This window comes from Plecotus auritus (genome assembly GCF_963455305.1).
Source record: "Plecotus auritus genome assembly, chromosome: 1".
Classification (NCBI taxonomy): Eukaryota; Metazoa; Chordata; class Mammalia; order Chiroptera; family Vespertilionidae; genus Plecotus; species Plecotus auritus.
The window spans coordinates 112,041,772-112,063,842 of record NC_137770.1 but is presented as its reverse complement, the minus strand read 5'-3'; the positions used below and the strand labels follow the sequence as shown (position 1 = coordinate 112,063,842).

The following is a 22,071-nucleotide window of genomic DNA, read 5'->3' as shown; positions in this document are numbered from 1 at the left end:
TGCCCTCGACCGGAATCAAACCCGGGACCCTTCAGTCCGCAGCTGAATCTCTATCCACTGAGCCAAACCAGCTAGGGCTAATATATTTTTAAAATATGCCTTTGGGGTGCTGAATGAAGTAAAATTAGCAAAGAAAAAAGATAAAAGGATATCTGGGGGTCCTTATTTTAGGGTTGCAAAAGACAAATGTGCACATCCAGAAGTACCTTTTAGGCATCTATCCAGCAATAGTGGTGCTTAGTCAGACATGTATCTTCAGAGTTCCCTCCAGAGTGGTCCCCTCTATTGTGGTTTTACGCCATCCCAGTCAATTCTGAAACTGAATTTGCCCCACTTAACTAAGGGCACTACAGCAATGGTTATTTTTGCCATACCTACCCCCTACTACAGTACAGGGACAATAGATGGTAGGGCATATGAACCACACTACCTACAACATGATCAAAAAGCATACATGGTGCCACTCCTTCAGATTAAACCATGCCTCTGATCCTATTTTATTCACCAATTTATTTTGCTCATTAGATTTCTTGTTCATTTATTTTGAGTTTTAGATTCAATTGTTGCCATTTTATTATGCTGACATTTTACATGGGAATATTTCATCTTCCATAAAAGTTGTGGCAAGGACCACTTATTTATTACAGAGTTATCGGGCCCTCGCTGGTTTGGCTCACTGGATAGAGCATCAGCCCACTGACTGAAGGGTCCCAGGTTCAATTCCAGTCAAGGGCCCGTACCTGGGTTGCAGGCTCCTCCCTGGCCCAGGCCCTCCTTGGGGCACGTGCAGGAGGCAACCAATCTATGTGTTTCTCTCACATTGATATTTCTCTCTGTCTTCCACTCTATATAAAAATCAATGGGAAAATATCCTTGGGTGAGGATTAAAAAAAAAAAAATAGTATTCGGCACCCATGATATATCAAGCCCTTGTGCTTAGCATCAGATAATAAAATGTCCCTGCTCTCCAGGAGCTTGCAATCTAATGAGGGAGAGAAATGATTAAACAAAGAATAATGATTTTATTGGAATAATAATGATGATCAGGACACCATATAAGAAGTAACTGCATTTTTTTAAAGAATTTTTATTGATTTTGAGAGAGAGAGAGAGAAACATCAATTGGCTACCTCCGGCATGCCCCCTACCTGGGAATGCAGCCCACAACCTGGGCACATGCCCTGACTGAGAATCGAACTGGCAACCTTCCAATACATGAGTTGACACCCATCCAACTGAGCCACACCGGCCAGGGAATAACTGCTATATTTTCCTTGGAAATAGCATTTTCTTTAGTTTGATTTTTCAATAAGTAACATATTCTTATGATTCAGAATTTAAAAAGTAGAAAAGGGTATTCAGTGAAGTCCAGGAATAGCCACTCATTTCCTATTCCCCTAGGCAAGCAGCACTGAAGAAAGTACTAGCTTCCTGTTACCAGGATGGCATTACCAGAATAATGACCATCATGTAAACCTGACCCTGACTCAGGCTTATCAGGGAATTGTTTCATCCCAAATACTAAAAATTCATCATTGAATGACTGCCTGCTTGCCAAATCTAAAGTATACTTCTCAGTCCCTATCTTCCTTAACATCCCTACAGCATTTCCTGCTCTCCAAATTTCATCCTCCTTTAACCTTTTGTTGTTATTGTCTTAAAATAACACAAATTTATTACCCTACAATTCTGGAGGTTGGAATCTGAAATGGGTCTCACTAGGCTTAAGTCAAGGTGTTGGCAGGGCTGTTTCTCTGGAGGCTCTAAGGGAGAATCCATTTCCTTGCCTTTGCTAGGTTCTAGGCTGCCTGTATTCCTTGGCCCCTTCATCCATCTTTAAGGTCAACAACATTAGGCTGTTTTTCTCATGCTGCCATCTCTCTGGTTCTCTCTTCTTGACCTCTTAATGGCACCACTTTAATCCTTTTCTTCTAGATTATCTAGTCCTTTGTTCTGTCTTCTTTGGTCCACACTTTAAAAGGTTGGTATTCCCACCTGGCTGGTGTGGCTCAGTAGTTGAGTGTCAACCAATGAACCAGGAGGTCACGGTTCAATTTCTGGTTCCTGGTCAGGCACGTGAACGGGTTGCAGGCTTGATCCCCATTAGGGGCACGTGGGAGGCAGCCAATCAATGATTATCTCTCATCATTGATGTTTCTGTCTCTCTCTCCCTCTCCCTTTCTCTCTCAAATCAATGAATATATATATATATATATATATATATATATATATATATATATATATATATATAGATATATATATATATATATATATAGATATAGATATATACACATATATATAGATATATAGATATAGATTTTTTTAAGGTAAAAATTGACCTTGTCAGGAAAGATGCCAGCCTAGGACAACATTGGCACAAAATCCAGAGAGCCCCACAAATAGTGGACCCAAAGGTCTTTGAGTGTGTGAGTTTGTTTGGGTTTTGTTTTTTGTCTTTTTGGTGTGTTTGTGTGTGAGAAGTTCTTTTGTTTTTTGTTGTTTTTCCTTCCGTTTTTTTCTTGCATATCTCTAATTTCTATCTTTCCTTTTATTCTATTGTGGATGAAAGGGGCCACATGCTAACCTGACTAGCTCAGGGAAGGCCTGCATGACAGCCTTGCAAACTCAGAGATCTAAAGTAACCAGAAAGGATGGTCTGAAATTAAACTTTTTAATTAAAAAGCAGTTTATGATGGGTAGTCACTTCCTAGGCCGGTATCTTCACTGACAAGATCAACCTTTACCTTAACTGAGCCTATCTGTCTTTTTGCATCTATGATAACATATCCTTGAAATATCTGGGTAGTAACTTCCCTTTTTCCGGACCCCTTGGGGTACAACCTAATGTGCCTGGGCACCAGGACAGATACCACAAATTCCTTCATTACTATTGTTATCATGTAAATTGTTGACGGTTGTGTCTAGTCTATCATTTTACTCTTTATCCAATCCCAGAGTTTCCCCCCTCCTTTGCTTCCTCCCGCCTTTCTAATCTAACACCAATGGATTTCAAGTAACCCACCAACTTCCCCTCCTTTGATTATATCTCTTTCTTTTCAATCCATTCCCCACTTGGTGCCTGCTTTTGGCTTTTTCACAGTCAAACAATACCAGAATGGGCAGCTAAAGGAGAAAATGAAAAATAAATTCAGCCCAGCCTGTGTAGTTCAGTGGTTGAGTGTCGACCTATAAACCAGGAGGTCACAGTTCAATTCCTGGTCAGGACACATGCCTAGGTTGTAGGCTCAATCCCCAATAGGGGGTGTGTGGGTAGCAGCTGATCAATGATTCTCATCATTGATGTTTTTACCTCTCTCCCTCTCTTCCTCTCTGAAATCAATAAAAACATATTTTTTAAAGTAAATAAATTCAAAATAATCCTGGTCTACACTCCCAACAACACCCCCCACCACTACCACTAACTTCATGAAGGGCAATAAAATTTAAAATCTCTTGGGAGAGCTATTTGCTGGACTAGAGTCATTGTAGAATTTTGTTTCAATGGCATGCTTCATTACTGCATTTTAAGTACATTTCAGAACATTTATCTATACGTTATGTACCACTGTATTGACTACTAACCAGTAAAGCTGTGAAAGAGTAGATAAGATACTTGAGTCACCTTAAAGTTCAGAAACTAATTACAATGTTATTATACTTACCTAGACTGATCCTATCTTATGTATTTGAACATTACTGGTATCTTCCTAGATGCAGAAACATGCCTAAATAAGTTAAATGTAACTCCTCCAGCAATTTTAAGAGTAGCATGTAGGTGAAAAAGGGCCATATGCTAACCTAACTCAGGGAAGGCCTGCATAATGGCCTTGCAAACTCAAGAGACCTAAAGTAACCACAAAGGATGGTCTGAAATTAAAATCTTTTAATTAAAAAGCAGTTTATAGTGGTAGTCATGTCCTAGGTCAGTATCTTCCCTGACAAAGATCAATTTCAATCTTTACTGAGCCTATTGTCTTTTTGCACCTAAGATAACATACCTGTGGAATATTAGGATAACTTGTAACTTCCCTTTCTCTGGACTCCTCAGGGTACAACAAATGGCACCAGTGTACAGACCACAAATTCCCTCACTATTAGTTACCATGTTAATTGTTGACTGTTAGCTATCCTGTACCCACCTATGTAAAAGAAGCATGTGGCTATCATTTTACTTTTTATCCAATCCCAGAGGTTTCCCCACTTAGCTTTCTCCCACCTCCCTGATCTATTACCAATGGATTTCATGTAACCCAACCGCCATTCTCCAGAGCACTATCTCAGTAAGTTGAGATTCTGCTTCCAGGCAATTGTTGACAGTTTGGCTCAAATAAACACACAAAAATTCTTTACAGGTTTGAATGGTGTTTTTTTTTATGTCATGCATCTATATACAGTAACATTGGTCTTTATGCAAGATACAGTTGCCCCAATTGCAGAACCAGAAGCTTTCATCATAACCAAGGCTACCATAAAAAATCCTGCTTAAAACATTTCTCACCAAAAAAAACCCAAACCAAAACAAAACATCCCTAGCCAGTTTGTTCAGTGGTTAGAGTGTAGGTCCGAGGACCCAAGAGTCACGGATTTGATTCCTGGTCAAGGACACATACCTCCATTGTTAGATCCCATCCTCAGTCAGGTGGGTGCAGGAGGCAACCACTTGATGTCTCTCTGAGGTCAATGTTTCTCTCTCCCCCTAACCCAGTGGTCAGCAAACTCATTAGTCAACAGAGCAGCAAACCACGGCTCGCGAGCCGCAGTTTGCCAACCACTGTCCTAGAGCATTAAAAAAAAAAGAAAGAAAACCCATGAGGTTATAACAGCACTGTTTATTGAGAAGTTCCTATGGTAAAAAGTATTTTAAATACCTTATGTAATCTTTAAAAGGAAATTAACAAAGTGATTTTAAATGTTTATATCTACCTATGTGAAACGGGTGAGAAACACTTTCCCTGAAATCTACATTTTTATAATCTATATATTTGTATTAACAATATTGAAAAACATTCAATTCACAATAACTCTTCTCAAAGTTGACTTTTATATATGGAATCCATCAGTTCAATAAAGTAGAAATACTTAACAGAAGGCAACATTTCAGGCTTATTTCCTTGATGTCAAATATCAATGGTTCAGGTGTTAAGTGTTTGCATTGTTCAGGTTTTTTGTTTTTGTCTTTAAGTCTATATCTAAATGGAACAGGACATTTGAGTGCTTTTTTACCCACTTCAGCAATAAACCTGGCTTAATTTTTAGGCCCAATACAGTAGAAACCCGGTTTTCAAACTTAATCCCTCCTGGGAGGCTATTCAAGAAGCAATTTGTTCAAAAACCGAATAATCGTTTCCCCATTAGAAATAATGTAAATTGAATTAATTCATTCCAGACCCCTAAATGATTCTGTTTTTAACCTTTCTTATATACAGTACATGTCTAATGTACAGTTCAGTCTATAAACAAACACTTATTTTCTTAAATTTATCAAACTACCCTACTAGCCTTAACCAAAACACTTTGCACTGGGTCCAAGGGTGTCTTTCAGGAAGTCAGAGATAGCATCTTCACTTTTTTATGTATCACTGCCTCAGAAAAGCTGACACCAGCTAACTGCTTTTGGTTTATCTAAATCACCAACAGTTTTTTTACCTCTTCAATTGCCTGTGATCATTGTTATCATTGTTTCTTTCACATCCTTAGCAACTTTAGCACTCTTGATGGCCTCTTTATGTTTTAAAATTATGCTAATCATCCATTTCACCAAAAACAAAAGCAAAATGTGTGTGTGTGTGTGTGTTTTCACAGCACAATTTCCTGAGATGTTAACAAGGCACAGTTTAGCTGTAAACTGCCTCATAGTAGCACATTCTCTCCTTTGCGGCCTGAGGGATGCTTTTTGTCATGCTGATACATCAGCCTGAAAGGGCTGTCAGGTCAAGAACCAAAGTTAACCTGGCATTTTTTCATGAACAACTTGGTCAAGAATTGAATTGTTTGAGGTGGGAGACCTTTGAGAACTGAGGTTTGAGTGTACTTACTTGCAGAAAATATCAAGATGGGGAAAAGTCAGAATGAGAAATATATGTGTACACTGGTAAAGATTTAGTCAGGATTCCTTATACATACATGTTAATAATCTGAAACTCTTCCCTACTTTCTATGAAATGGCCACGACTCTAAACAATATCTCATATTTTAATCATGGAATGACCCGCCTCAGTAGGAAACTAGAGTAATTTATGGAGTCTGGAGTTTTGTTAAATTCATCAGATGTAAATTTCATTACCCTTCCAGGACAATGCAAAAACGATTAAAGAGCTCCTCTGCGTTTCCACATCCAATAAAAATTTATTCATATACTCTTACAAAAATATGTACACAAAACAGAGTAATTACAGCTTCACACTCACCAAAACAATTCCAGGTTGACCAGAAAGTCACTGGGAAAACATTTGCTTAACATTGATCTATTTACAAATTCACCAAAAACGTTTTAAGTAATAATCAACACTTTCTATGACAATGCTTTCAGTGTTTACTCATCCATTTAAATATCTCTTTAAAAGTTATCTTTGGATCAGTAAGTACTAGTTCCGTAAACATTAGTTTTTAATACATAGTATTCACTGGTCAAAACGCATTGTTTGCAATTTGCCTTCTTTTGGAGAAAGAAAAGTTAGTTTAAGTCAAAGGTTTAAAGACTACTCTGACTTATGAAAGGAAAGCAGCTTGTCACCCAAAAGGAGTATAAAGACTGAGAGAAAATTGTGGCACCTAAAAGAGAACATGAGTCATTAACGTAATCTAATACAATTTTCAAACTGCACCTCTATCGCTGTGCACCTAGATTTTTATGTCATGGGAAGGTGTCTCCACTCTTCCAGGCCCCACATATTAAGCAAAAAAAAAATTCTATGCAAGCTACGTAGGTAAACCGCAGTGTTGGAGGGGGCTCTCAGTTTTAGTCCGACTTTCAGGCTGATCCTGTAAGTCAGAATTTCTGGCCGGAAACTGACAGTGCAGAAACAGGTAGGTGATTTCAAATTCAGGGCTCCGGTAGACTGGAAATAGCAGTAGAATAGGGAGCTATGTTAACAAGCTGATTATTCCCTGTTCAGCATGTTCTGGGAGCCTTATAGTTGGCCATAAAAAGACAAAAATCAAAAGTAAACAGTAAGAAAAACCGCGACTTAAGGCGGATTTGCTCTTTCTTCGCATTATCTCATCAGATCATGTCTGGGGCTCAAAATGAGTCAAAGGCGATGTCCCTCAGATTCAAGTTTCGGTGAAGAAACGGGTTAACGTTAATTTATATGCCAACCGAGCACATAAAACAGGGACACGGGTGCTACTCATGGTCAGCTGTGACAAAACCATCGTCCTGACTTCTTGCTTCCTCTTTCTTTTCAGAGTGAGGACCGCTCAGAGCAAGAAGGCTTTTCCAGAAAGGCTTTTCCAACGTGTACCAAGTTCAAAGAGGTCAGGCTGACCGCAGGCGAGCAGCCCCACGCTCCCGGCCGCTGTACCGCCAACGCAGAGGTGAACGAGAGCGGACGAGGGCAGCGGACCGGGGCCGGAAGCCGGGCCGGCGGGGAGGCCTCCGGAAAAGCCCGCAGCCCCGCACCCGCTGCCCCAGCCTGGGCTCGGCCCCGCCTCCTCCCTTCTGCCTCCGCCTCCGGCGCCGCGTCCCAGCTCCTGGGTCTCTAGTCCGGACCGGCGCGCCACTTACCCACCGCGAAGGGATTTACGTAGCGGCCTCGTCACTGCTTACGGACGCGAGGAGGTGGGGACCGCAAACCAGCAACGCGGCGCCGGCGGCGGCCCCACGTCGTCCACGTCAGCTCTGATGCGGCAGCCGCGGTCTCCCCACTGATCCCGACCTGAAGTAGCGCGGCAGCCGCACGAACTGCGTCCGCGCGCGCGCGCGCGCCCCGCCCTCCCTATCCCAGCTCCGCGACCGCCTCCCGGGGGAAGCCCGGCGGAAAAATCCAAGCTCGAACTCCGCCCCCTGCCGGCCGCCTGCGGGAGTGCGGCGCTGACAATCCAACAATTAAATGGAACGGGGTAGGGAGAAGCGCCAAGGGGCGGAGCCTCAGGCTGGAGAGGGGGAGCGGTCAGGGGGCGGGGCCTCAGGGTGGAGAGGAGGACCTGGCAAGGGGGCGGAGCAAGGAGAGAGACCAGTGTGGGACTGAGGAGAAAGACCGAGTCGCGGGCGAGGCTGGGGACCGGAAGCTTTCACCGCGCGTGCCCAAAAGCCAATCACTTGAATACAAACCTGTCGGTGGTTGCTAATCCCAAGCCGAGATCCGCGAGCGTCATGGGTCTCTGCTGCCAGGACGCGCATAATGCGGAATCTGAAGAGTCTCCTCTCTCCCAGAGCTCTACAGCGTGCGCCTTCCTGAGAAACGCTCCCATATGCTCAGTCAGCTACCGCCACCACCCACCACCCACCCCCGTAGTGGCCTTGTCTGTGTATCCGTGTGGCTGAGAAACAGCCATGGTTCCCACTTGGAGATGGGCCAGTGGAGAGGAAGACGGTGGTAGCAAGGAAAACCCTCTGCCTGTAAGGGAGGAGAGTTTTGTTTTCATCAACTGGGAACCTGGGACTGTAAATGAGGCACTTGTAAACTAGGAACCCATTTATTAATATGTGTACTCAGAACATACTAAGTTATCTTTAGGCAGAGTAGGCCCTCAAAACGCAGTGCTTTTAGCCTAAAAGTAAGCCTCTTTATATTCAGGAAAAATGAAATCAGAAAAGTCATGCTTGAAACTGCTGTCAAGGCCTTCGAATAATCCAAGCACTTAATAAGAAATGACAATAACTGATTTTTCGGTTTCTAATGTTTACACTTACTGTAAAATTTATAGTAAACTTTAAAATGATATAGCAGGGATAAAGAAGAGCAGTATTGTAACTGGACAATCAATGAGTCCAGGCTGCCTGTCACTACTTGAGCCAATTAAGCAGAGACAGGGTTAAATCATACATGAGCGTTTAGTCCAATAATGCTCAGCATTATGATAGAGCAGCAGGTCATCCACAAAAATCTGCTCTGTCCCTCCCTATAAGCCAGCTGCTTATATTGGGTAGAGGGACAAAGATCACATGGGAAAGTAAGAAATACGCGCATGGGAAAGGAGGCACGTACAATGGTTACAGGTTACAGGCAATGCAGGCTGGGGGGATTGCAGAGGGCCGGTGCCTCCAGGACCAGGTAATAGTCAGTAGGGGCTGGGGATTTGCAAAGGATGGGTAGCTCCAGGACTAGATTGTTTTAGCCACAAGGTTGTAAATCTTTCCATAATGACAGGCAGTTCTTGGAAAAGGACGATGGACTGCATTCCGATGTTAGCTCCCATGTCCGAGGGTATACAACTTTCAGCCAGGTTAGAATGTGCTTTCTCTAATCAGAACAGAACAATCATGTTAAACAGCATGATTAATATTTCTTACTAGAGGCCCAGTGCATGAAATTTGTGCACAGGTGGGGGGGAGGGGGAGGTGTACCTCAGCCCGGCCTGCGCCCTCTCCCAGTCCAGCACCCCTCAGGGGATGTCTGTAAGCCCGCAGGCAGACATCCCTCTTGCAGTCCAGGATCCCTCACTCCTTACCACCTGCCTGCTTGCTCCTTACCACTCAGCTCACTGCTCCTTAGCGCTGCCATGGAGGCAGGAGAGGCTCCTGCCACCCCCGCTGCGCTCACCAGCCATGAGACCCGCTTCTGGCTGAGCGGCCACTCCCCTATGGGAGTGCACTGACCACCAGGGGGCAGCTCTTGCATTGAGCGTCTGCCCCTGGTGGTCAGTGCACATCATAGAGACCAATTGTTCTGGTCGTTCCACCATAATGGTCACTTGGGCTTTTATTATATAGACTAGAGGCCCAGTGCATGAAATTTGTGCACTCAGGGGGGATCCCTCAGCCCAGCCTTCACCCTCTTGCAGTCCAGAAGCCCTCGGGGGATGTCCAACTGACAGCTGAGGCCCACTTCCAGTCGGACATCCTTAGCGCTGCCGCAGAGGTGGGAGAGGCTCCCGCCACCACTGCTGCACTCGCTCGCCCTGAGCCTGGCTTCTGGCTGAGCGCTCCCACTGTGGGAGTGCACTGACTACCAGGGGGCAGCTCCTGCATTGAGCGTCTGCCCCATGGTGGTCAGTGCACGTCATAGCGACTGGTTGTTCTGCCGTTCAGTCTATTTGCATATTGGGCTTTTATTACTGGAATAATTATAGCTAGTCCCCAGTATTCTATTTCTGCCCTAACAGTATGTTTATAGAGTATTCTCATTTTGTATTGTGGACAAAAGGGGCCACATGCTAACCTGACAAGCTCAGGGAAGGCCTGCATGGCAGTATTGCAAACTCAAAGACCTAATGTAACCACAAAGGATGGTCTAAAATGAAAGCAGTTATGGTAGGTAGTCACGTCCTAGGCCATTATCTTCCCTAACAAGATCAATCTTTACCTTAACTGAGCTTATTGTCTTTTTGCATCTAAGATAACATATCCTTGAAATGTCAGGTTAACTTGTAACTGCCCTTTTTTTCTGGACCCCTCAGGGCACAACCAAATGCCCTGAGCACCAGAACAGATAACACAAATTCCTTCTTTGTTATGGTTATCATGTTAATTGTTGACTATTAACTATCCTGTACCCATCTAAGTAAACTAAGTATGTGTCTATCATTTTACTCTTTATTCAATCCCAGAGGTTTTCCTCCCCCTTTGCTTCCTCCCTGTTTATCTATCACCAATGGATTTCATGTAACCCACCTACATCTCTGATTGCAATGTATAAAAATAGATGAAACCCACCATTCTCTGGAGCACTATCTCAATTAGTTGAGATTCTGCTTCCTGGCAATTGTCAACAGTTTGGCTCAAATAAACTCACAAAAATTCTTTCCAGGTTTGAATGTTTTTACCTTAACATTATGATCAGCAACTTGTCAAACAAACTCAAAAGAGTCTGGAGGTTTTGCTAGAAATAAATGATAAAAATTTATTCAAGCATCTTAGAGTTTGCAAACCACAAAAAAAGCCATGCAAAACCCCAGATGTTACAAACAAGAAAGAAAAGTTGAGTTTTTATTGTTAAAAATGTATTTCTGAGAATACTCAGTCCTGCATCCTTAGCCCTAGATTACATTTTCCATTCTTTTTCACTCCATTTTCTCACTAATTTTCTATACCTTCCTGCTAAAATCTTACCCATCCACATCTGACACTTCTACAAAGATTCTTAGTCACCTCAGAATACCCAAAAATCAGACTGGAGGGAGGATATGCCCCTTTATCTTCGGAGTTGAATGAGTTCAGCTCTCATTTATACAGCGAACGTTTTTTGCTCAGACTCTCAGAAAACAATCCCAATTGAAAAGCCAAAATCAAAACCAGCCACCCATTTTTTTTCTCCAGTCTCACCTTATAGCCTGGGTTCTGTCAACCCTTAACTTTAGTCCCACCTTGAGGATTTTAAAATACAGCTCAAATAAAGTCAGACCTTCTACCAAAAGCAAGGAAGAATCTGGATCCAAGAGATAATTCACCCAAGTTCACCCAATAGGCAGGGTACCGGCAGGCTCAATGGGCTCCTTGCTGGATCCTAGCACCAAGTCTGGGTCCACAGGTTGGTCCTGGGTGAGCTTCTTTGGAATCATGCCGACTACACCAAGTAATGTTAACGTAAAAACATTCAAACCTGTAAAGAGTTTTTGTGAGTTTATTTGAGCCAAACTGTCAACAATTGCCAGGAAGCAGAATCTCAATGGATTGGTATAATGCACCAGAGCAGTGGTTGCCAACCTTTCGGACCTCACGGACCACCAGTGATCCGTGGACCACTGGTTGGGGATCCTTGCTCCAGAGAATGGCGGTTTTTCACCTATTTTTATACATTGCAATCAGAAGAGGAGACATAGGTGGGTTACATGAAATTCATTGGTGATAGATTAGAAAGGCGGGAGAAAGCAAAGCTGGGAAGCCTCTGGGATTGGATAAAAAGTGAAATGATAGACACATACTTATTTTACTTAGGTGGGTACAGGATAGTTAATAGTCAACAATTATGATAACAACAATAATGAAGGAATTTGTGGTATCTGTTCTGGTGCTCAGGGCATTTACGTTGTGCCCTGAGGGGTCCAGAAAAAAGGGCAGTTACAAGTTAACCTGACATTTCAAGGATATGTTATCTTAGGTGCAAAAAGACAATAAGCTCAGTTAAGGTAAAGATTGACCCTGTTAGGGAAGGTAATGGCCTAGGACGTGACTACCCACCATAACTGCTTTAATTACAGTTTAATTTTAGACCATCCTTTGTGGTTACATTAGGTCTTTGAGTTTGCAATACTGCCAATGCAGGCCTTCCCTGAACTAATCAGGTTAGCATGTGGCCTTATTTTCATCCACACTTCCCCTTTTGATCATAAATAAATCCAAAGGATGCATTGATGACCAGCTTTTTGGTTGGATAATGGAGTCCCACGATGCTAAGAAGGCTCATTCCTAGGAAGTCTCAGTGTCAGCATTTGTCTTGCTGAACAGGGTGGACCACTGGGGATAGGGCAAGACCATAACCTTAGATGGCATTCAAAAGTAGAATTATTATTCAAAATAAAAGGCAGGTAAATGAGAGACAGTCAGATCCTATAGATCCTTGTTAAAAAGTATTCTAGATCATTTCTCATTTTTGAGCCATCTTTATTCAAGTCTTTTTGCTGTTTGTGTTAAGTTTGGTTTTTCTGCATCTAATATAACATTTACTTACCCAGAACAAAAGTAACCATATTACACCAGTAACACCAATTAGGAACAGAAAATGTCTAATACTAGATAAGGAAGGGTCAGAGGGGAACAAGTATCTACTATTATCCAGAAGTTCTAATTTTTCTTCTGGGCAGTTAATTTCATCCATTCCTATATTTAGACAATACTCATCTAAAATACTCCTCTTAGATTAGATCCATATATAATTCTACCAGGGGAATTATTAGGGAAGTTTTTGTCCAAGATAGGTCCTTTATAATAGATATAGCCTTAAAAGTGTACCAAAGCTTATATTGATAGTAGAAGACCACCAGTGTGTGGCAAAACATTAACTTCATTATCATAGCTGATAATCAGAATATCATTGTCTAGTAGGTGGGAAAGATTAGCTGCTACTCAAGTTAAAAAAAATTTTTTTTTTGTCTAATAAAAGGTAGAGGTCTGGGGAGACAGATATTGTTTCCACTAGGAAACCATAAGGAGGATAATATTAAAATTATTTTATGTTCATTCATTTAATAATAATTAGGTAATATAAGAACAAGGTTTGAGCAGCATCAATTTGTGAGCATACAGGCCTTGTTGATGTCTTGGGATAACTGTCTATCTCCTCGGTAGTCAACGGCTTCTCATCCTTGAGATGAAAGCAAGTGTAAGAAACAGGGTCAGATGTCCATTCCTGGTTAGGTACCTAATAAGGTAAGGTTCCTTTAACATGGTTGGAGAGAGTCTTTAATTAATGTATTTCCCAATGGTCAAAAATCTCCTGGTTGTTGTGGGCTTTGAATCTTTGTCTCCTGGGAGTACTGTGAAATGAATGTTACTAGTTTACCAGTTCCTATAATGCAGAATGTCTGCCTTTTAGTTTTCCTTATATTTGGGAAACAAAAGATTTAAAATCAACAATATTTTTAAAGGAGTCATAAGAATAATTATTCTCAATTCAGTTAGTCCCATAACTACTTTTGTTTATCCTGATTATTTGCCAGTATTTTTTTTAACAGAGTTATTCCTTGAAGTTCTATAAATCTTCATCTAGTTCAAAGATATGACCTGCTTAGAAGCCTGCAAATTAGAGTAAGTCAGAGTCCTTTTCATGGATTTTTCTAAAGATATATCTGCAAATGCATCAGAGTAAAGCAATGACTATCCATGAATGACAAAACTTAAATGTGGCATGGTTATAGATTTTATTATAATGCAATTAATTAAAAAAAAAACTGCTTTCCTACAAGATATAACATTCCAAGACAACAATTTCTTGGTAAATGATAATTACTGTAAAATGACATAGAGAGTAATATAAAATCTGTATATATTTAGATTCAATACATAATTTCAGCATATAAAGAACAAACAATATGTAAGATTTTAAAATGTGTCACATGGCTTATTGCAAGGGGTGTGTGTGTTGAGCATTGAAACCCTCAATATGTGAAACACAAACACCCAGAGTATCACTGGCAGATGCCCCCCCCCCCCCCCCAATAAGGAATCACTTTTAGCTTGCCTGGTGTCCCTGATTGGACACCTGCTACCCCTGAGAGTTTCCTGTTTGAACTTGGTTCTGAATCTTTGCAAGTTCCTTTTTGAAGCAGACTGAAATTTCTATAACATTCATTTTAACAAAATATATGTATATAAATAGAACATAGTTATTATTCATTTTTATTTGACAAAGCTTCCCACGTAATTTCAAATATATTAAATTAGCCTAATTTAGTTTAAACATATTTCTCTTAAGAAGAGAGAATAAATCCTTGAGTTATCCGAGGGCCCATTAGAATAACTCAAAGTCATCTCTCGGTTAAAAAGTCTTAAAATTTAAACTTTGGAAATATTGTCAAATATACTTAACCAAAGATTATATCATAAGCTCTTAGCAAATCTAGGGAAAACATATTTTATGGTAACAACTCTAAATTAATCAAACTTAAATCTGTTTTAATATTAAAAATTTTATCCAGACCACAGAATTCTGCTTAACTTACAAAGGTATTTAATTTTTTTTAATTAGGCCAATAAAAGATTATATCCTAGTAATGCCATCTGGAGGCTGAAAATTTACCACACATAATACATAGACAAAAACATATCAGATAAAGACCATACACATAAAGACCATAGCATAATTCGAATTACTAATTTTTCAGAGAAAACGCCTGAATTTTTTCCTCAAAAATGAATTTCCATACCTCATGCATCCTATTTTCACAACATATAATTTCTCCCAACTTAATTTGAACTTTTAGCTCTTAGAAGCCTCAATTTCCAATAATAACCAAAATAAACTAAGTGACCAGTATTCCTTAGATTGATGTTTATGAACACATTTTAAACACACTCTCACTTTCAAGAAACACACCTTCAAGCACCAGACATTCTATCAAAAACCCAAATCCATTTTACAGACTTTGGCAATAAAGACAAAAGCAAGTGAATTTAAAGACTTATTTAAGCAAGCAATGTTTCAGTATTTCATGTTATTTTAAAACTAGAGGCCTGGTGCACAAAATTTGTGCATGGGGGGCAGGGGTCCCTCAGCCCGGTCTGCACCCTCTCCAATCTGGGACCCCTCAGGGGATGTCCGACTGCCTCTCGCAATCCAGGACCGCTGGCTCCTAACTGCTCGCCTGCCTGTCTGATTGCCCCTAACCCCTCTGCCTGCCTGCCTATTCACCCCTAACTGTTCCCCTGCTGGCCTGATAGCCCTAACTGCCTCTGCCTCACCCCGCACCCAGGACCCAGGATTCCCTCCTCTAGCCAGTTACAGGCACCTGGGACCAGGGCCAGCCGCAGCCACAGGGGACTGTGGGCGGGCAGCATTTCCCAGGCTGCAGCTGCAGGCGCAGCCGTTGGTGCCTGGCACTGTGGGGTGGGTGGCTTGTCCCTCTCCTGGGCCACACCCTGGCTGGTCCCCATTCCTCTCTGGCGAGCTCATTTGTGCCTGGCTGGTCTCCATTCTTTTCTCCCCAGTGTTGAGTGTCTGAGCCTTTATGGTGTGACAACCATTTGCATATTAGCTCTTTATTATATAGGATATCCATAAATTCAATAACCTTAATTAAAATTTACTAATTTAGAAAGGAATACTGGAAATAAGTCAAAAGTGATTTGTTTAGGTAGCTATCTTCCAGAGATTTGTATTTTTTAAATGGCCCAGATCAGAGTACCCGGTATTCACATCTCAAAGGTCCTGGGACTTTAGTTTAAGAAAGCCAATTATAGCATTTTGAGCTGAATAGGGGGTTTCAGGGAATGTTAAAGGGAGGATTCAGTGGGCTTTGATATTCTGAGTCACACACCTCTGACCCTGTAAAAACTGCATTGTAAAACAAGGACAGTACTTTTTAATTCCTCAAGTATTGGCAGATGTTGGCGAAGGACTAACAAATTCACCCATTTTGAAATATTTCTTTCTATTTGAGTATATTTTTTCTCTGAGGCTCTGTAGCAATTACAGAGAGATCTAGTTTACAGGTAGTATATAGCTGAATGCCATTTCTGACTCATAACAGCTTGCCTGTATGGAAAAGACACACTGATCTAAGAAAGCCTCATTCTCCATTCACTTCCCTGGGAATGTGCAAACGAGGTTAGCTACAGGGTAGCACCACACTTAATGGTGCCATTAATTGGCCAAAACTCTCCATTTTCCACTTTAGTGGGGCCAAGCTATATTGCAAAAGGTTAGCCTTTTTTCTTGAGGAACTCTAGTCAAATTTCTACCAGTTGAAGAGTTTGTACCCCAAAAGAAAAGAAGACTCTCAAGGCCCTGTGGCCTGGTTCCCCATCTACATAGGCATATGTTGCAAGCCAATAATTAGGCATCTCTATAAGTCTCTGGGATATTTGGGCCATTCTGAGTAGGGCAGGTCCTCTATTAAGCCTTCTCAGACTCTCATGGAAGTTAATAATGAAGAAAAGATGGTTAGCAAATGTTTGGTTAGTTTCAAGATCAGTTTCATTTAAAATCATTTTCCCTTTTTGGTTTAGTATCTGGTTCATTTAATTCTTTAATACATATTACCCTTCTGGAAAAAAAAAATGTGGGCATCACTGATTATAAAAAGCTTTCCCTATCAGGTGAATTGGGGCCAATTTGACCAGTAAAATATATGTTGCCCCTTAACATGCCCTGGTTGAAAGGGGACATGCTCTGATTTTAAAACAGCCATTGGTTATTAGATACCCCTACCATTTGTACAGAAGCTTTACTCAGAGAGAGAGGGAAACTAAGATTGGTAAGGTTAATAACTGATAAAGTAGCCCCAGTATCTACAAGGTCCTTATTAACTTCCCCTTTTATGATTATTTCAGTTTCTCCTAAAATATTAGTAAGGAGAAGGGAAATTCCCTCTCATAGTCTTGAATCAGCCCTATGTTTGCTTCTGTTTTCTCTTTGTAAATCACACTTCAGGTGTTTTGTTTTTTTTAAACAGTCTTTCTTATGGTGACCTGGCTTTTTACAGCAAAAGACTCCTCTACGCCGAGACTGGTTTGGCTCAGTGGATGGAGCGTCGGCCTGCGGACTGAAGGGTCTCGGGTTTGGTTCCGGTCAAGGGCATGTACCTTGGTTGCGGGCACATCCCCGGTGGGAGGTGTGCAGGAGGCGGCTGATCGATGTTTCTCTCTCATTGATGTTTCTAGCTCTCTATCCCTCTCCCTTCCTCTCTGTAAAATATCAATAAAATATATTAAAAAAAAAAAAGACTCCTCTACAGTTTCACAGAAGACCTTATTTAGTAATTGTTGCCTTGCTCTCAGAAACCAGTAGGTGTATTAATTGGAATAGGTTAGAATAGCCACGATTACATGTTCTAACAGTTAAATTTTTGTGAATCCATCAGGGTCCCGGATAAAGTCGGGAACAATTGCTAGTTCCTCTCTAGCTGAGACTAGCTTTTCCCAAAGGGAGCTGTTAGACTTCCTATCCTCATTTTCCTTCTAGCCAGTGGTAGTAGAGGAGACGGAAGGGGAAGGAAGAAGGGAGAGGAAAGTGAGAGGGTTAACTTGAAATGCAGGCAGATAGGGCAGGGGTCCAGTGGGAAACAAAGACAGGTGGAACATAGGCAGGGGCAGACATGGCAGTTTGAGCAGCCTAATCACAGGAACCACCCATGAAGAAATAATAGAATGTTTCTGAACTCAAGTGGGAGGCATGGGAAACCAAGGGAGGGCCTATGACAATAACATGTACTGACACAGAGAAACAGAAAGTTCAGCATAGGAACAGAGAAAGAACACATAGAAACAGGGAAAGTTCAGGTCTGTTGCTGGGCAAGAACAATTGAGAGAATCAGTCAAGTGATGACACAGATAGATATAGAGCAGGCTTGTGGTGCCCTGAACTACAAGGTTTTAACGGGCAGCCCATTATTGGGCCCCCTTCTCCATGAAGGAAGTCTGAATCTGCTTGTAATAAATTTTCCACACTTTTGCCTAAATCATCTGGTCTGTGGAGCTTATTCTTCAGCATCGCGAGACACAACCCCAGGAAAAACCCTCAGCTCACTATTCCAGTTATCAAAAGGGCAAGTCCGGACAAGGAAGATCAGAAAGGAAGAGGAAATGGGGTGTAGGCATTTATTAGCTTCAGAATAGTTTCAACAGGAAATTAACATTTCTTATTAATTTCCCTTTTTTTTAGAATAATTTTTTTCTATGCTTCTTAGAAGGTTCTAATATCCAAATCAAGATATATTTTCTGTTGGAAATAAGGGGAGCCCCCCAAGTCAGGGGTCCTGGTAGAACACAAAACATACTTGGGAGCCAGGCAGCAAGGCAAACATCTTTACTTTTACACAGAAGGGTGCTCACACATGGTCTGCTCGGGATTTATAACCCCTGACGCACGTGACCTGTCCCTTGCTCTTGATTGGAGCTCAGGTGCACAGTCTTTCGTGATTGGCTAATCCAAAGGGAGGGGTTGGCCTTTGCTGTTTTAAGATGGCAGCCCCCAGGGGAACTGCAAGCCATGTGGCCAACATGGTGGCTGCCAAGTCACACAGTTTAAAATGGCAGCTGTTTAAACTGTTCTTTGACAGAAAAGATGACTTGTTTATTCTCACAATTCCCTCCTTTTCTTTATTTAAACTCTTTTCTTCAAACTTGGCTGACATGCATTGACTTTCCTGCTCTGCAGAGTCTTGGAGAAGACTAATTTGCTGTTTGGTCAATGCAGTTTCAATTAACCCTTGGATAAGACATGGGATGATGTGACATCCCATCACTGTAGCTCCTAATCAAAGGGGTGAAGTGGACACCATTGCTCTAGTGCATCAGAGAAAGGACCCTCAATCCCAGGCTCCAGCTCACTCGTCACTAAAGCTGCTGATGCCTTAGGCCAGTGGTCGGCAAACTGCGGCTCTGTTGACTAATGAGTTTGCTGACCACTGCCTTAGGCTCAGTGATAGTCGGTCTGTGGTGTTGTCAGGGATGAATGTGGAGCAATGGCCCCAACATTACACATCTTCCTCCTTTTTCTGTCAGAATTGTATCCAAGGCCAACCTACTCTCCCAGGTCATCCTGCTGCTGGCATCTAGCTGTTCATATCCCTTTAACTTCATCTTGAGCATAGTTAAGCCTTTGCTGGTTCTAGAAAATATAATTAATCCACCACATTCTTGTTCACAGTGGGCCACCAGCACAGGACAGACTCAAACCCTGCAGCAATCTGATTTCTAGCCTTAAATTCCTTGGCACTCCCCCTGGAACCTCAATGGGATCTGTGTGTATATGGGGATCAAAGGAGCCCCCTGGACTCTCCTCTTCCTTGTCTGTCTGTCCATTGAAAAAGGTTTATGATATGCCAACGTGAAAGGGATAGCCAATTGTATCAGAGTGCAAGGTCCACTCCAACTGCTGGGCAAGGCCACAAGTCAGAATCCCCCATGACACCACCAGACATCGGCATGGGGTATCGACAGTGCAGCACGATGGGCTTCTGAGGATACTCGGCCATTTACCCATACAGATACATTTCTCATAAACTCTGAGCACTGTTTCCCCATCTTGAGAGGCAGGAGGTATAGTTTACATTGGAGGATGGGCCGGATTGTTTTTTGGGGGGTGGGAGGAGTCCTAGATCTTTACCTCTGTTGGATGGGAACAACAGGGCAAGAGTCTTACAGGAAGCATTTCCCCAGGTGGTTTCCTCCTGGTACAAGGCAAGCACACATTCCATCTTGTTACTGTCTGAGGTCCATCTGAATGGGAATGGGACCACTTGGGCCTCTAGCCTTCCTGCCACGCAAGTGTAACAGTCGCTTTTATTCAGGGTGTGTACAGAATATTTAATCCATTCCACCCAGGCATTTGTTCCCTTATATCCTACTTCTATTTGCATGGTGGTGGCAGTGGCCTAGGGCAGTGGTCGGCAAACTCATTAGTCAACAGAGCAGTTTGCCGACCACTGGCCTAGGGGATCTTGCCCTGTGACATCTACTTCTAAATCTAGTCCTAGCCAATCTTTTGACCTAAAGGCTGAAATATCCAAGTCATTCAAGTTATCTATAACCAATAACTTAACTGGGTAAGCATGATCCAGATTGTACACCTTTCTCCAGCCCACATTGTAAGCCCCTGCAATTTGCCAGATTCCTTAAGCAAATAGAGCCCAGTACATGATGGTTATTAAGACAGCTCACAGTTTTTAGCGTCAGTTTCAAGGGGACATGTCCTGGTATGGCTGTCCAAGTTGAGGTGTGTCTGCCCTTAACCCGTGTGTGATGGGTCCAACCTCGCTCTGCAGTCCGAACAGCAGTCTCTGTGGTAAGCAAGACAGGTAAGGTCCTTCCCAGGAGGGTTCCAACTTGCTTCCCTTCCAAATCTTGATTAGAACAAACGTAGTCTTCCGGTCGATGGCGATAAACCAGGAACTCAAGAGGGCCTTGGGTCAGGAGGCCTTCTAACCTGAGAGAGATTAAAGTAGAAGAGATACCCAGTACACAGTTCTTAAGAAATTGGTCCCTAGTTTCCTTTGTAGGAAGATCTTGAGGCATTCACAGGCCTATTGGAACCACCTACAGCCAACTCTAGGTAAAAAAACACACAAAAAAATTTTTTTCTTAAAATTCAAACCCTAGGAAGGTTGTCAAACTTGATTTTACCAAAAGATTATATCTTAAAGTGTATTAGACAGAAATATAGGCCAGCAAACTTCAGTTCCTCTGATTAAAAGATGGTTTTTTTTATTAAATACCTGATTAATATAACATAATTATTTTACTAGAAAAGAACTGACCAAAATAAGGCTTATTTTCTAACTTCATTTGTCCTTGGATGTAGACAGCAAATGACACTAGGATTTCTCCCATCAGTCTTCCTGAGAACTTTGGCATAAGCTATTTACCCTCTGTTTAGGGAGGCAAAATACAAATTATTGACTTTGAAGTGTCCTTGGTTTAGGGAAGACAGAGTTTTCTAGATGGTTGCAGACTGCTGTTTTAATATTTCAACTTCCCTATTCTGCTTGTCCTGGCTTACTTGCCTGTATCATTCAATTTCCTTTTAACATTTCTCTTTTATAAACTTCACAGACATTTTTACAATTTTCAAAAACATTTTTACAATTTCCAGAAATAACCACCTTTAGAAACCACCTTCTTTTTCCTTCAAAATGCATAACCATGCCTCAGTCCTTTCATTAAGTATTTCTACTCTAATATTCTTTCTTTCTGTCATACCATCAGCAACTTGTAAACCTTAATTTTTCAATGATAATCAAAAAGTAAACATCCAGCATTTCTTAGATTGACATTTATGAACACACTTTAAATGCACTTTTACTATCAAGAAAATATACCTTCAACAAAGTACAAGAGGCCTTCTGTAATAAAAACTAAGAGCAGGCAAATTAAAACTTGTCTAGCAGTTAATGTTTCAGTTTTATTATTATTATATTTTAAAAATATATTTTATTGATTTTTAACAGAGAGGAAGGGAGCGGGATAGAGAGTTAGAAACATTGATGGGAGAGGAACTTCGATCAGCTGCCTCCTGCACACCCCCTACTGGGGATGTGCCCACAACCAAGGTACATGCCCTTGATTGGAATCCAACCTGGGACCCTCAGTCTGCAGGCCGACGCTCTATCCACTGAGCCAAACTGGTCAGGGCAATGTTTCAGTTTTTTTAAAAAACATTTAGATGTTTACCATTTAACCCGGCAATGCTCCAAAGCCTTTAAGTTAATTAAGAAAATTATTATAGGAGCAGGCTTAGATTTAACTACTACATTCTTCCTTAGAGATAACATCTAAGGCTACTGCTGTGGCTTTTGTTTCTGGGTTATTCTACA

At 41.7% G+C, this 22,071-nt stretch overlaps 1 protein-coding gene across 10 annotated transcripts in view; it reads right to left on the bottom strand.

The window, feature by feature from the left end:
- CREM (cAMP responsive element modulator) overlaps positions 1-7,943 on the bottom strand; it is a 96,913-nt gene extending 88,970 nt beyond the window's left edge. For 5 of the 10 annotated variants that reach the window (XM_080665194.1, XM_080665199.1, XM_080665203.1 and 2 more), the window contains exon 1: positions 7,727-7,939. The gene's annotated coding sequence lies outside the window, so the exon portion shown is untranslated. Of the gene's footprint in view, positions 1-7,726 lie in introns of all 10 variants that reach the window. The other 5 variants (XM_080665196.1, XM_080665198.1, XM_080665183.1 and 2 more) reach the window with 5 other exon arrangements.
- Positions 7,944-22,071: the final 14,128 nt, after the last annotated feature.